This window comes from Gambusia affinis, linkage group LG05 (assembly GCF_019740435.1).
Source record: "Gambusia affinis linkage group LG05, SWU_Gaff_1.0, whole genome shotgun sequence".
Lineage (NCBI taxonomy): Eukaryota > Metazoa > Chordata > Actinopteri > Cyprinodontiformes > Poeciliidae > Gambusia > Gambusia affinis.
The window spans coordinates 368,363-382,574 of NC_057872.1; the positions used below are offsets into that span (position 1 = coordinate 368,363).

The 14,212-nt window shown below is 35.4% G+C and overlaps 1 pseudogene; it reads right to left on the bottom strand.

The window, feature by feature from the left end:
* Positions 1–6,232: 6,232 nt before the first annotated feature.
* On the bottom strand, positions 6,233–6,965 carry LOC122830668 (annotated as a pseudogene).
* Positions 6,966–14,212: the final 7,247 nt, after the last annotated feature.

Here is a 14,212-nt window from a genome sequence, read left to right on the forward strand (position 1 = left end):
CATTCACCCCTCCCCCCTTCCGGTGTCAAGTTACCGCCCCTCCCCCAATCACCCCATCTGTTATGACATCAGAGTTTTAAGAATAATACAATTAAAGAATGAAAAACATTATGAGTTTTAAGATTAATACAATAAGTTTTAAATAATCTATATTAATATACAATATAATATATTTAAATAGATTTGGGATGTTGTATTTACCTCGGGTTTCAAACAGAATATCTTCCTGAGATGCGGTCCTGTTTTGAGGTGGGACAGAAATCCCTCAGGATAGTTCTCCTGACCTCTGGGTCAACACACATGGCGAACAAGGAAACTCTATGTCTCAGAAAAACACATTTTTCAAACCGTTGGCATTTTCTGTAGCTCTCAGAATTTGCGGATAGAGAGTTCTCATGGAAATTCCGAGTCTGAACATAAATCGCAGGGTCCCAGTCATTTGTGTGTCAGAATGTGATCCAGTAGGTACAATTTAAAGGTTTATTCTCCTGACCTCTGATCACCATATTTATTGACTATCAGCAATCAGGATTTGCGCAGGAGAGGGCATAAGACTAGACAGGGGCTGACATCGCCCCACCATGGGCGTGTATGTGTGTGTGTGTGTGTGCGTGGGGCAGGGCTGACCCCCGGGCCCCTGCCATCGCTGTGTGTGTGTGCGTGCGTATGCGTGTGTGTGTCGGTGCGCGCATGGGTGTCCCTGCGTAAGAGTAAACATACCTCTAAAGAAAACCTAAAGTTTAACTGTTTTACTGCATTATTTATGGTAGCAGAATTAGTCAGTGCTGACTGAGTTTGTGATTTCCTTCATCACTTAAATTTGAAACTCTTATAGATTTTTTTTTTCCTGTAACACTTGCTAGTGTGATACATGTCCTTAAAAGTCCCTCATCTGTAAATTTATTTCTGGGGAATATGTGACGGGGACTAAACAGGCCTTGGTGAAGCTACTCATATGTATCTTTCAGCTTTCCCTAAAGTTGAACATTTTTTACATTGCACAACCACGCTCCAAGAGTTGTTCCAACATGGGAATTATTTTTCTTTCTTTCTTTTTTTTCTTTTTTTTTTTTTTACCTTTATCATTATTCACTACTTTTATCTCTGAGTTATATGCTGTATGTTTCTTGGCCCTAATGATGCTTTCCCTTCATCCATTATCTTACACACTTGAGTAATCCTGTGAATATAAGAACCTGTAGTATTTACTAGCAGTCATATCGCCTGAATTGTTCCACCTAAGTTTTCAGTCAGTTCACTCTTAACAACTACTTAATTCAGTTAAACCTGAATTGATTTCACAGAACCAGTTTTGCAGCTACAATCTGAACTAGTTCTTGCTCGTTAAGCTAAAAATAAAGCAGAAAGCAAACTATAGGTCATGCTGTGATTAGTTATTTAGTTATTACTAGTTTATTGTAGTTAGGGCAGATATAATAAAGTTATCTATGTTGACAGTAATGAAAAGTACCGGTCCGCCATAAAATGGCTTATTGTTACAAATAAAGCGACTGTTTCACAAAGAAGTGCTTGCAGCCATTATGTTGTTTTTGCTCAAATAAATTGCATTTTAAAATGTTTTATCTAAACTGCTGCTCTCATTCATGTATTTTAACTGTTTAATCTACAATAAACAAAACGCGTTTTAATGAAAAGCATTTTTGTAACTGCGCTTACCTTTTACCTTCTTATTACCATTAAGTCAGTCCTTATATCGAGTTGCTATATTGATATAGAACACAATAAGAATCAATTACAATCCTTTGAGTCTGACAATCTCAAAGGGAGTGAAACAAGAAAATATAACAATAAAAAGTTCAAATCTGTAATTTTTGAAGATATCGCAAATGCCTGCATAACTAAAATCCCTGTAGTACCTGGATTTCTATCGATTTATTGAATATGTAAATATTTATGAATGGCCATTCAGGTTTTATATAGTTTTTTTTCTTTCTTTTGGTGTTTGTTGCACAAATTTAAATATATGAAGGATATCAACCAACAATTCAATCAATTTGTGTTTTTTTCTTAAATACTCCCTCTCACGGTGAATTGCTTACATCTTCTGACAGCTAGTCCAACTTATGATAACATTGACTAGGTTTGCTATTGGTACACTTTACCTAAAAATAAAAATAATAAAATTAAATTAAACATACTCACTACACAACCGTGCTCCAAGAGTTGGTCACAATATGGTGAATTGTTTTGTTGCCGATAAAATTATCTACAGCTTTTGTTCCTTGGTCCTAATGATGCCGTCTGTTCACTAATGTTCACTAACAGACAGTGCGCCTCTTGTAATTGATAAGCTTATAAATGATCAATGCAAAGCATCAGTATGCGTTAAAGAAGATCTATCAGTCAGATTAAGTCAAATTTCATCAAACTCAAAGCAATCAAAATTCTATTTCTCTGAAAGGTAATCTTTCCTTTTCAGGGACTGTATGAAAGGAATCATTGAAATATATTATGAAATATACTATGAAATATTTAATTTGCAGAATCCCCATAATAAAACTTCAATTGTGAAATGAATGATTACATTGCATCTAGACACAAAATAATCAACTGTTAATTAGTAATCGTGCTATGTAAATGACTAACAAGATCTGATCAGACAAGAAACTTGACCACCTAAAGTGATTTCTCACATTGAACCGTCTGACTTTCTGTAGCCGACTAAATGTAACCTTACCAAAGTTTTGGCCTTAGAGCAAACAGGTACTGAGTTTTGAAGCGTGGATCAGACGCCTTCAGCCATCTGCTAAAGCTAGACTCCGGCCTTCCTCACTGTAAAATAAAACATCACACTTAAAAAAAGTTCAAGTGAACATCCCTTAATTATTATCAACTTATTGTTTGTACTCATCTTAAACAAGTGGCAGGAACGTTTGGTTAAAAAAATAAAGCTTTACAAGTCAATCTATTTAAGTTGAGTCCATGCAACAGCTAAAATAAAAAGTGAACTATTTGAAAGTAGCGAGGATTTTGGGTGGTAAAAGTTTAACATCTTAACACATCCAGACACTACCTCATTTCTGCTCAAACAAACGGAAAAATTTTGAACAGTACAATTATGTCAAATAATGAGACCGTGTGTCTTTAATCTATGTAACAAATATATTGCTGCTGCTGCTGCTGTAGGCAGAAAATAAAAGAAGTTTTGCAGAGAATAATATTTTGGATGAGTTTAAAAACTCATTTTGGATGAGTTTAAGGATATTGTTTGCCAAAATCACACAGTGTAACTACACTTGTCTTTTATATGATGCAGTAATTGAATCTTTTAAGGCAATTGCTTTGCATAAATGTAAGTAAATACAACCTATTTTCCTGCTCCACATACTTAGCTAGCAGTTTGCCAATTAACTTCCCAGTCTGAACTTCTGGGCAACGTCTTGATTCAGTCAAATCTTCTATCCTAGATCTCCTGAACTCCAACATTCTTCTACATATCGGTACATATGTGAATGTTTGGCTTGCTGGTCTTCAGCATGCTTTGAATGCAGTATCTGGTTTCTCTTACTTTAACCCGCCCAACTTGCACCCGATTGGTATGTTAGTCTTTTGATTCCCTCCCAGTGAGGCGGTGCTTCACAAAGCAAACTGTTTGTCAAACCGTTGATCTGCCTGGTGGCTGTTTCAGAAGATGAGGAAAGACGGTGACTGAGTTTTAGACAGTACTGGTCAGTTCAAGCAGCTGCTCATGTAGCTGCTCATGTAGCTTTTTTTTTTTACTGGATGGCAGTCCTAAAAGTACAAGTCTTTAAAATATGAATAAATACGTACAATTCCATAGTTATTTGATCCAGCGGTTATAGAAGTTTGGTAATAATGCAATTCTGGCATTGTGCTTTCTTAATGTAAGTATTTCTGCTACTGGACAAGAAATAGTGTTAAAAGAGGATTTAGAAAGAAAATAGTTGATATTTGTATTTACTGAGAGCAAGGCTGTGACTAGTTATCAGGACAGAATGAGAACTGAAAAACTGTTGGGTCCGCATGACCAAGGAGGGAACCGGTCATCTGCTCCAACAATTTATTAGTCTTTAGGAAATATTTTTGGACACAAGGAGCAGGAACATAACAACATCAGATGTATTTTTCATCCTTATATCAGTGATTTAAAACTATATTTAATTTTGCATCATCTTATTTTTCACCCATAGAAAAGTCTAATGTGTTTATTATGAGTAGGATTAACCAAGCTGAAGAAGAAAGAGAAATAAATATTCATTGGTCGAATCAGCAGATATAAACTTATGAAACTATTGAAACTTAAGAATTTTATGTTGTGTAAGGTATTTAAGAAAATAATACTGAATCTGTGCTCACAAATTTCTTTATCTGGTTGTTATCTCTAAACTACGTTTACTTTTTATGTTGAACACCAGACCTCTTGCCTCTTTTCACAGTTTTTCACTTAGTTCCACGACTGCAGTGGATTTTATAGTCAATGTTAAAATCCAACACAGAGTCTGAAGCGATGGAGGAAATTTGTCAATATGGAACCTGTTGGACAAACTGCATCTAATCACACAGGTAAGAATGAAGTTACAGAGAAATCTAGTATGTATGTTATTCAATTTTTCTAATGTTAAGGTTTTTGTTAAGGTTGGAGCAGCTCCAAAGAGAGACTCGCCTCGGTGTGGTCGATGCTTGGGAATCCTGAATGTTTTAATTCTGGCTGAACTCATAGGCCTCAGTGTACACAGTGAGTCTTTTTCTAGTCATCTTACAGATGTAAAATGAATAAATGTTATGTTTCTGTTTTTTCTACTGATCAAATAGCGAGGGTTTAAAAAAGAATAAAGCTTGGTGTCTCAAAGTGTTGCAGAGAGGTGAAACATTACACCATGTTACATGAGTTTGATTCATTTTCAGCAATGGTTGCATCTGCAGCCGTTTAGGTTAGCGTGTCTTTAATATCTCCTCTTTTTCAAACTATTTACCAAACAATTTATTTTTCAGTGTTACCTCAGTTTAAATTCTACAGGTGTAACCAAAATCATGAAACTATTTTATAAGTCTTAGGTGAAAATACGATGCCACTTCTTTTTTTTTTTTTTTGCAAACATGTTTGTTGATTTTTTTTCCCAGCTCATAACATGACAGCAGATTTTTCTGACATCGGCAACATGCTGACCGAACAGAACAGCAAGTTTCTCTCCATGAACTCTAACTTCACTGAAACGGCGCCACGAGCTGAAGAGACTTTAAGGTTTGTCAAAACTTTAAAAAATTTGTATCTCTTTAAAAACTGAATTCTACTCTGAATTGTAGAGTATAAATAATACCTTTCCTTTTTGGTTTAAATGAGTATAATGTAAGTGACCAACTTTTTTGAATTTATTAAGTGCTCTATCATTTTTGTGTGCTAAAGAATAACGATGTAAAGCAAACTAAACTTTGAAACTTTGATTCTTCTTTCCTTACAGATCAGACAAACATCAGTTGTTCCTGTTAATCCAGGGTCTGCGGAAGAAGAGCAGATCCAGTATTGATGGATGATTAGGATTTGTGTTCACTGTGATATTATTCATCAATAATAATGTAGCTTATTAGTATGCTGTTACATAAAACCGTAAAGATAAATTGTACGCTTCCAACTGTTGTGACTTATAAAGCAACAATTTTACCGGTTGTTCTCCGTGTTTCTCTTTCTTGTTAAAACTCTGACACGATAAACAAACGTTGGAGGATGGTTTTATGCGGAGGATCGTTTTAGCACGATGCGTTCTGATTGTGTCTTAATGTGACTTTTACTACGAGACTTTATGGAACTCCAGTTGTGTCCGGTAATAATGGACTAAGCTCTATCTTGGTAGATTTTTTTTATTTCCAATTATTTACTATCATTTGTAATAAAGTAACGTCAACACCACACATTCAGCTGTGAGGAGTTTGTTCTAGTCATCTTAAAGATGGAAAGAGTCAATGTCGTGTTGATTCTGAGAAGCTGAATGATTAACTGAATGACATTTTATTCATTTCAGAGTTCAACCAGCGAGGTTATTCATTTTGTGGCGGTCCTAGTCTTAGAAAGAAAGAACCAAAGATAGAAAGCAGTAAATGTTCATGTTGGTTCCAAAGGCTTCTCCTGAAAATATGGATCAAATCAGGGTAGGAAACATCATTTTTACATCATTGGGATATTAAAAGTCTTTTATCTAAACATCTTATGAGTAGGTTTTTATTGTTTCCTTAAAACTATTTAAGGAGTGTTGATTTCATCTAAAATTTTAAGGCTAAAAAAGAAAAACAATAAAAATGTACTACATGGCTTGCATTTGAAGCTGTAACCCAACACAGGGCAGGCTGTACACTGTAATGGAGATATTTGTCTCTTTAAAGAAACCTTTGACCATTGCAGCTGGTCCAGGCCACATCCAATTATGAGAGGGGAGACACGAGGCAAACAAACCGTTTAATTATTCCCAGTAAGAAGAAGAAGATTTAAGGGTATTTATTATAGTCATTTATCCACAGTAGTTCCACAGTAGTATATCCTACTGACACCATTTTCTAAGCAGTGAGATTTCATGTCTTCCAGTCTCTGTCTTAGGCTGACATACGTGGGTTTCTGGTTGCCTTTTTTCTTCGTGATCTGAGACACATAATAGGAACGATACAGTTAACAGATTGAATAACAAAACAACTAATGGTCCTCAGCAGTATAATTGACTGTGGTATGTTTACCAGACAGTAGATGAAACGTTGATCATGTGTCAGGACAGCACACTGCCCCGGCAGCTTCTCTATTAGGACATACATTAAAAGTACAAAACAGGATATGATTTAGCTCTTGCTGTTGAAATCATAGATTTGAATGAATTGCAAAAACATAAAACATTTTTTCCTAAACAAAGACTTTTTAATAACTAGTTTGACTCACTCTGCTCCTTTAACTCTGAGACTCGACCAAATTTCTTCTTGAACATCACCGCTATGCCTGCTCCCATGCGACAGTGTTAGAGAATTTTTGGTATTATCATTTTGTTATTACTTTAGTTCACATTCAGTCTGTTTAAACCTTCCTTATGTGTGTATGAACTGACCTGGAGGTCAGGACTGTCTGTTTATCTTCTTGTGAAACCGTTAAATTCTGTGTTTCTCAGACCCTAAATTATTTTTGTCTTGTTAACAGCTTGACCGAGATTTGAACCGGGCTCAGATCGTAGATCAGTTATCACACCTGAAATTGGGTTGCTGGTTGTTTAGGTTACATGTTTTACGACCTCTTTTGTTTTTACTAACTACCCCCTTGGCTGTTTTTCTTAGGGTTTCTTATTGATAGAGTTTCTCAGTTTTGTACATGTTGATATTTTCTACAAGCGCGAATTGGAGAAAAATATATAATCATAAAGTACTGAGTTGGTATCAGCGCTTACTACAGTCTTGCTTAACCCCTCTACATCTGTCCCAACACTAAGCTGTGTCACTCTGTGCCTCCAAGCATCATTTTCTTTTTTAGCCTTAAAATTTTAGATGAAATCAACACTCCTTAAATAGTTTTAAGGAAACAATAAAAACCTACTCATAAGATGTTTAGATAAAAGACTTTTAATATCCCAATGATGTAAAAATGATGTTTCCTACCCTGATTTGATCCATATTTTCAGGAGAAGCCTTTGGAACCAACATGAACATTTACTGCTTTCTATCTTTGGTTCTTTCTTTCTAAGACTAGGACCGCCACAAAATGAATAACCTCGCTGGTTGAACTCTGAAATGAATAAAATGTCATTCAGTTAATCATTCAGCTTCTCAGAATCAACACGACATTGACTCTTTCCATCTTTAAGATGACTAGAACAAACTCCTCACAGCTGAATGTGTGGTGTTGACGTTACTTTATTACAAATGATAGTAAATAATTGGAAATAAAAAAAATCTACCAAGATAGAGCTTAATCCATTATTACCGGACACAACTGGAGTTCCATAAAGTCTCGTAGTAAAAGTCACATTAAGACACAATCAGAACGCATCGTGCTAAAACGATCCTCCGCATAAAACCATCCTCCAACGTTTGTTTATCGTGTCAGAGTTTTAACAAGAAAGAGAAACACGGAGAACAACCGGTAAAATTGTTGCTTTATAAGTCACAACAGTTGGAAGCGTACAATTTATCTTTACGGTTTTATGTAACAGCATACTAATAAGCTACATTATTATTGATGAATAATATCACAGTGAACACAAATCCTAATCATCCATCAATACTGGATCTGCTCTTCTCTTCTTCCGCAGCCCCTGGATTAACAGGAACAACTGATGTTTGTCTGATCTGTAAGGAAAAAAGAATCAAAGTTTCAAAGTTTAGTTTGCTTTACATCGTTATTCTTTAGCACACAAAAATGATAGAGCACTTAATAAATTCAAAAAAGTTGGTCACTTACATTATACTCATTTAAACCAAAAAGGAAAGGTTTTAGTGATACTCTACAATTCAGAGTAGAATTCAGTTTTTAAAGAGATACAAATTTTTTAAAGTTTTGACAAACCTTAAAGTCTCTTCAGCTCGTGGCGCCGTTTCAGTGAAGTTAGAGTTCATGGAGAGAAACTTGCTGTTCTGTTCAGTCAGCATGTTGCCGATGTCAGAAAAATCTGCTGTCATGTTATGAGCTGGGAAAAAAATCAACAAACATGTTTGCAAAAAAAAAAAAAAAGAAGTGGCATCGTATTTTCACCTAAGACTTATAAAATAGTTTCATGATTTTGGTTACACCTGTAGAATTTAAACTGAGGTAACACTGAAAAATAAATTGTTTGGTAAATAGTTTGAAAAAGAGGAGATATTAAAGACACGCTAACCTAAACGGCTGCAGATGCAACCATTGCTGAAAATGAATCAAACTCATGTAACATGGTGTAATGTTTCACCTCTCTGCAACACTTTGAGTCACCAAGCTTTATTCTTTTTTAAACCCTCGCTATTTGATCAGTAGAAAAAACAGAAACATAACATTTATTCATTTTACATCTGTAAGATGACTAGAAAAAGACTCACTGTGTACACTGAGGCCTATGAGTTCAGCCAGAATTAAAACATTCAGGATTCCCAAGCATACGACCACACCGAGGCCGAGCCTCTCTTTGGAGCTGCTCCAACCTTAACAAAAACCTTAACATTAGAAAAAATTGAATAACATACATACTAGATTTCTCTGTAACTTCATTCTTACCTGTGTGATTAGATGCAGTTTGTCCAACAGGTTCCATATTGACGTAAATTTCCTCCATCGCTTCAGACTCTGTGTTGGATTTTAACATTGACTATAAAATCCACTGCAGTCGTGGAACTAAGTGAAAAAACTGTGAAAAGAGTCAAGAGGTCTGGTGTTCAACATAAAAGTAAACGTAGTTTAGAGATAACAACCAGATAAAGAAATTTGTGAGCACAGATTCAGTATTATTTTCTTAAATACCTTACACAACATAAAATTCTTGAAAGTTTCAATAGTTTCATAAGTTTATATCTGCTGATTCGATTCTGTACCAATGAATATTTATTTCTCTTTTCTCTTCTTCAGCTTGGTTAATCCTACTCATAATAAACACATTAGACTTTTCTATGGGTGAAAAATAAGATGATGCAAAATTAAATATAGTTTTAAATCACTGATATAAGGATGAAAAATACATCTGATGTTGTTATGTTCCTGCTCCTTGTGTCCAAAAATATTTCCTAAAGACTAATAAATTGTTGGAGCAGATGACCGGTTCCCTCCTTGGTCATGTGGACCCAACAGTTTTTCAGTTCTCATTCTGTCCTGATAACTAGTCACAGCCTTGCACTCAGTAAATACAAATATCAACTATTTTCTTTCTAAATCCTCTTTTAACACTATTTCTTGTCCAGTAGCAGAAATACTTACATTAAGAAAGCACAATGCCTGAATTGCATTATTACCAAACTTCTATAACCGCTGGATCAAATAACTATGGAATTGTACGTATTTATTCATATTTTAAAGACTTGTACTTTTAGGACTGCCATCCAGTAAAAAAAAAAAAAAGCTACATGAGCAGCTACATGAGCAGCTGCATGAGCTGACCAGTACTGTCTAAAACTCAGTCACCGTCTTTCCTCATCTTCTGAAACAGCCACCAGGCAGATCAACGGTTTGACAAACAGTTTGCTTTGTGAAGCACCGCCTCACTGGGAGGGAATCAAAAGACTAACATACCAATCGGGTGCAAGTTGGGCGGGTTAAAGTAAGAGAAACCAGATACTGCATTCAAAGCATGCTGAAGACCAGCAAGCCAAACATTCACATATGTACCGATATGTAGAAGAATGTTGGAGTTCAGGAGATCTAGGATAGAAGATTTGACTGAATCAAGACGTTGCCCAGAAGTTCAGACTGGGAAGTTAATTGGCAAACTGCTAGCTAAGTATGTGGAGCAGGAAAATAGGTTGTATTTACTTACATTTATGCAAAGCAATTGCCTCAAAAGATTCAATTACTGCATCATATAAAAGACAAGTGTAGTTACACTGTGTGATTTTGGCAAACAATATTCTTAAACTCATCCAAAATGAGTTTTTAAACTCATCCAAAATGTTATTCTCTGCAAAACTTCTTTTATTTTCTGCCTACAGCAGCAGCAGCAGCAATATATTTGTTACATAGATTAAAGACACACGGTCTCATTATTTGACATAATTGTACTGTTCAAAATTTTTCCGTTTGTTTGAGCAGAAATGAGGTAGTGTCTGGATGTGTTAAGATGTTAAACTTTTACCACCCAAAATCCTCGCTACTTTCAAATAGTTCACTTTTTATTTTAACTGTTGCATGGACTCAACTTAAATAGATTAACTTGTAAAGCTTTATTTTTTTAACCAAACGTTCCTGCCACTTGTTTAAGATGAGTACAAACAATAAGTTGATAATAATTAAGGGATGTTCACTTGAACTTTTTTTAAGTGTGATGTTTTATTTTACAGTGAGGAAGGCCGGAGTCTAGCTTTAGCAGATGGCTGAAGGCGTCTGATCCACGCTTCATACTCAGTACCTGTTTGCTCTAAGGCCAAAACTTTGGTAAGGTTAAATTTAGTCGGCTACAGAAAGTCAGACGGTTCAATGTGAGAAATCACTTTAGGTGGTCAAGTTTCTTGTCTGATCAGATCTTGTTAGTCATTTACATAGCACGATTACTAATTAACAGTTGATTATTTTGTGTCTAGATGCAATGTAATCATTCATTTCACAATTGAAGTTTTATTATGGGGATTCTGCAAATTAAATATTTCATAGTATATTTCATAATATATTTCAATGATTCCTTTCATACAGTCCCTGAAAAGGAAAGATTACCTTTCAGAGAAATAGAATTTTGATTGCTTTGAGTTTGATGAAATTTGACTTAATCTGACTGATAGATCTTCTTTAACGCATACTGATGCTTTGCATTGATCATTTATAAGCTTATCAATTACAAGAGGCGCACTGTCTGTTAGTGAACATTAGTGAACAGGCATCATTAGGACCAAGGAACAAAAGCTGTAGATAATTTTATCGGCAACAAAACAATTCACCATATTGTGACCAACTCTTGGAGCACGGTTGTGTAGTGAGTATGTTTAATTTAATTTTATTATTTTTATTTTTAGGTAAAGTGTACCAATAGCAAACCTAGTCAATGTTATCATAAGTTGGACTAGCTGTCAGAAGATGTAAGCAATTCACCGTGAGAGGGAGTATTTAAGAAAAAAACACAAATTGATTGAATTGTTGGTTGATATCCTTCATATATTTAAATTTGTGCAACAAACACCAAAAGAAAGAAAAAAAACTATATAAAACCTGAATGGCCATTCATAAATATTTACATATTCAATAAATCGATAGAAATCCAGGTACTACAGGGATTTTAGTTATGCAGGCATTTGCGATATCTTCAAAATTACAGATTTGAACTTTTTATTGTTATATTTTCTTGTTTCACTCCCTTTGAGATTGTCAGACTCAAAGGATTGTAATTGGATTCTTATTGTGTTCTATATCAATATAGCAACTCGATATAAGGACTGACTTAATGGTAATAAGAAGGTAAAAGGTAAGCGCAGTTACAAAATGCTTTTCATTAAAACGTTTTGTTTATTGTAGATTAAACAGTTAAAATACATGAATGAGAGCAGCATTTGATATAAAACATTTTAAAAAGCAATTAATTTGAGCAAAAACAACATAATGGCTGAAGCACTTCTTTGTGAAACAGTCGTTTTATTTGTAACAATAAGCCATTTTATGGCGGACCGGGTACTTTTTTCATTACTGTCAACATAGATAACTTTATTATATCTGCCCTAACTACAATAAACTAGTAATAACTAAATAACTAATCACAGCATGACCTATAGTTTGCTTTCTGCTTTATTTTTAGCTTAACGAGCAAGAACTAGTTCAGATTGTAGCTGCAAAACTGGTTCTGTGAACACGAATCAATTCAGGTTTAACTGAATTAAGTAGTTGTTAAGAGTGAACTGACTGAAAACTTAGGTGGAACAATTCAGGCGATATGACTGCTAGTAAATACTACAGGTTCTTATATTCACAGGATTACTCAAGTGTGTAAGATAATGGATGAAGGGAAAGCATCATTAGGGCCAAGAAACATACAGCATATAACTCAGAGATAAAAGTAGTGAATAATGATAAAGGTAAAAAAAAAAAAAAGAAAAAAAAGAAAGAAAGAAAAATAATTCCCATGTTGGAACAACTCTTGGAGCGTGGTTGTGCAATGTAAAAAATGTTCAACTTTAGGGAAAGCTGAAAGATACATATGAGTAGCTTCACCAAGGCCTGTTTAGTCCCCGTCACATATTCCCCAGAAATAAATTTACAGATGAGGGACTTTTAAGGACATGTATCACACTAGCAAGTGTTACAGGAAAAAAAAAATCTATAAGAGTTTCAAATTTAAGTGATGAAGGAAATCACAAACTCAGTCAGCACTGACTAATTCTGCTACCATAAATAATGCAGTAAAACAGTTAAACTTTAGGTTTTCTTTAGAGGTATGTTTACTCTTACGCAGGGACACCCATGCGCGCACCGACACACACACGCATACGCACGCACACACACACAGCGATGGCAGGGGCCCGGGGGTCAGCCCTGCCCCACGCACACACACACACACACATACACGCCCATGGTGGGGCGATGTCAGCCCCTGTCTAGTCTTATGCCCTCTCCTGCGCAAATCCTGATTGCTGATAGTCAATAAATATGGTGATCAGAGGTCAGGAGAATAAACCTTTAAATTGTACCTACTGGATCACATTCTGACACACAAATGACTGGGACCCTGCGATTTATGTTCAGACTCGGAATTTCCATAGAGAAACTCTCTATCCCGCGCAAATTCTGAGAGCTACAGAAAATGCCAACGGTTTGAAAAATGTGTTTTTCTGAGACATAGAGTTTCCTTGTTCGCCATGTGTGTTGACCCAGAGGTCAGGAGAACTATCCTGAGGGATTTCTGTCCCACCTCAAAACAGGACCGCATCTCAGGAAGATATTCTGTTTGAAACCCGAGGTAAATACAACATCCCAAATCTATTTAAATATATTATATTGTATATTAATATAGATTATTTAAAACTTATTGTATTAATCTTAAAACTCATAATGTTTTTCATTCTTTAATTGTATTATTCTTAAAACTCTGATGTCATAACAGATGGGGTGATTGGGGGAGGGGCGGTAACTTGACACCGGAAGGGGGGAGGGGTGAATGGGGGAGGGGCGGTAATACACCGGAAGTGGGGGAGGGGCGGTAATACACCGGAAATTAAAATGATTAGGGTCATTAATCACTCCCGATTAAAATTTGACTAAAGGGTGTCTATAGAGTCTCTCTCTCATCTAACCGACACCTCATGCTTTCAGAAGCAGACCCAGATTAACTGGTGACACTTTCAGAAACTCCGTTTAAGTGAAGATTTTTACCCATTACTGATGTAAATCTATATAAGAAAATTGTTTATTCAGCGTTGTCTCTTATGGTTCAGTATTAGGGTCACTTGATGAAAAGAATAAGGACGTTTATTAGGAGAAAAAATATGTGTATCAACAATAAGGAAGAAATGACACATCTGTGGTAGCCATGTCTTCTGTAAGTAGGCTAGGAAATAAACTATAATGTTACAAAAATAGAGTTTAAAATATTTTTTTTTTGCTATTTTTGTGGAC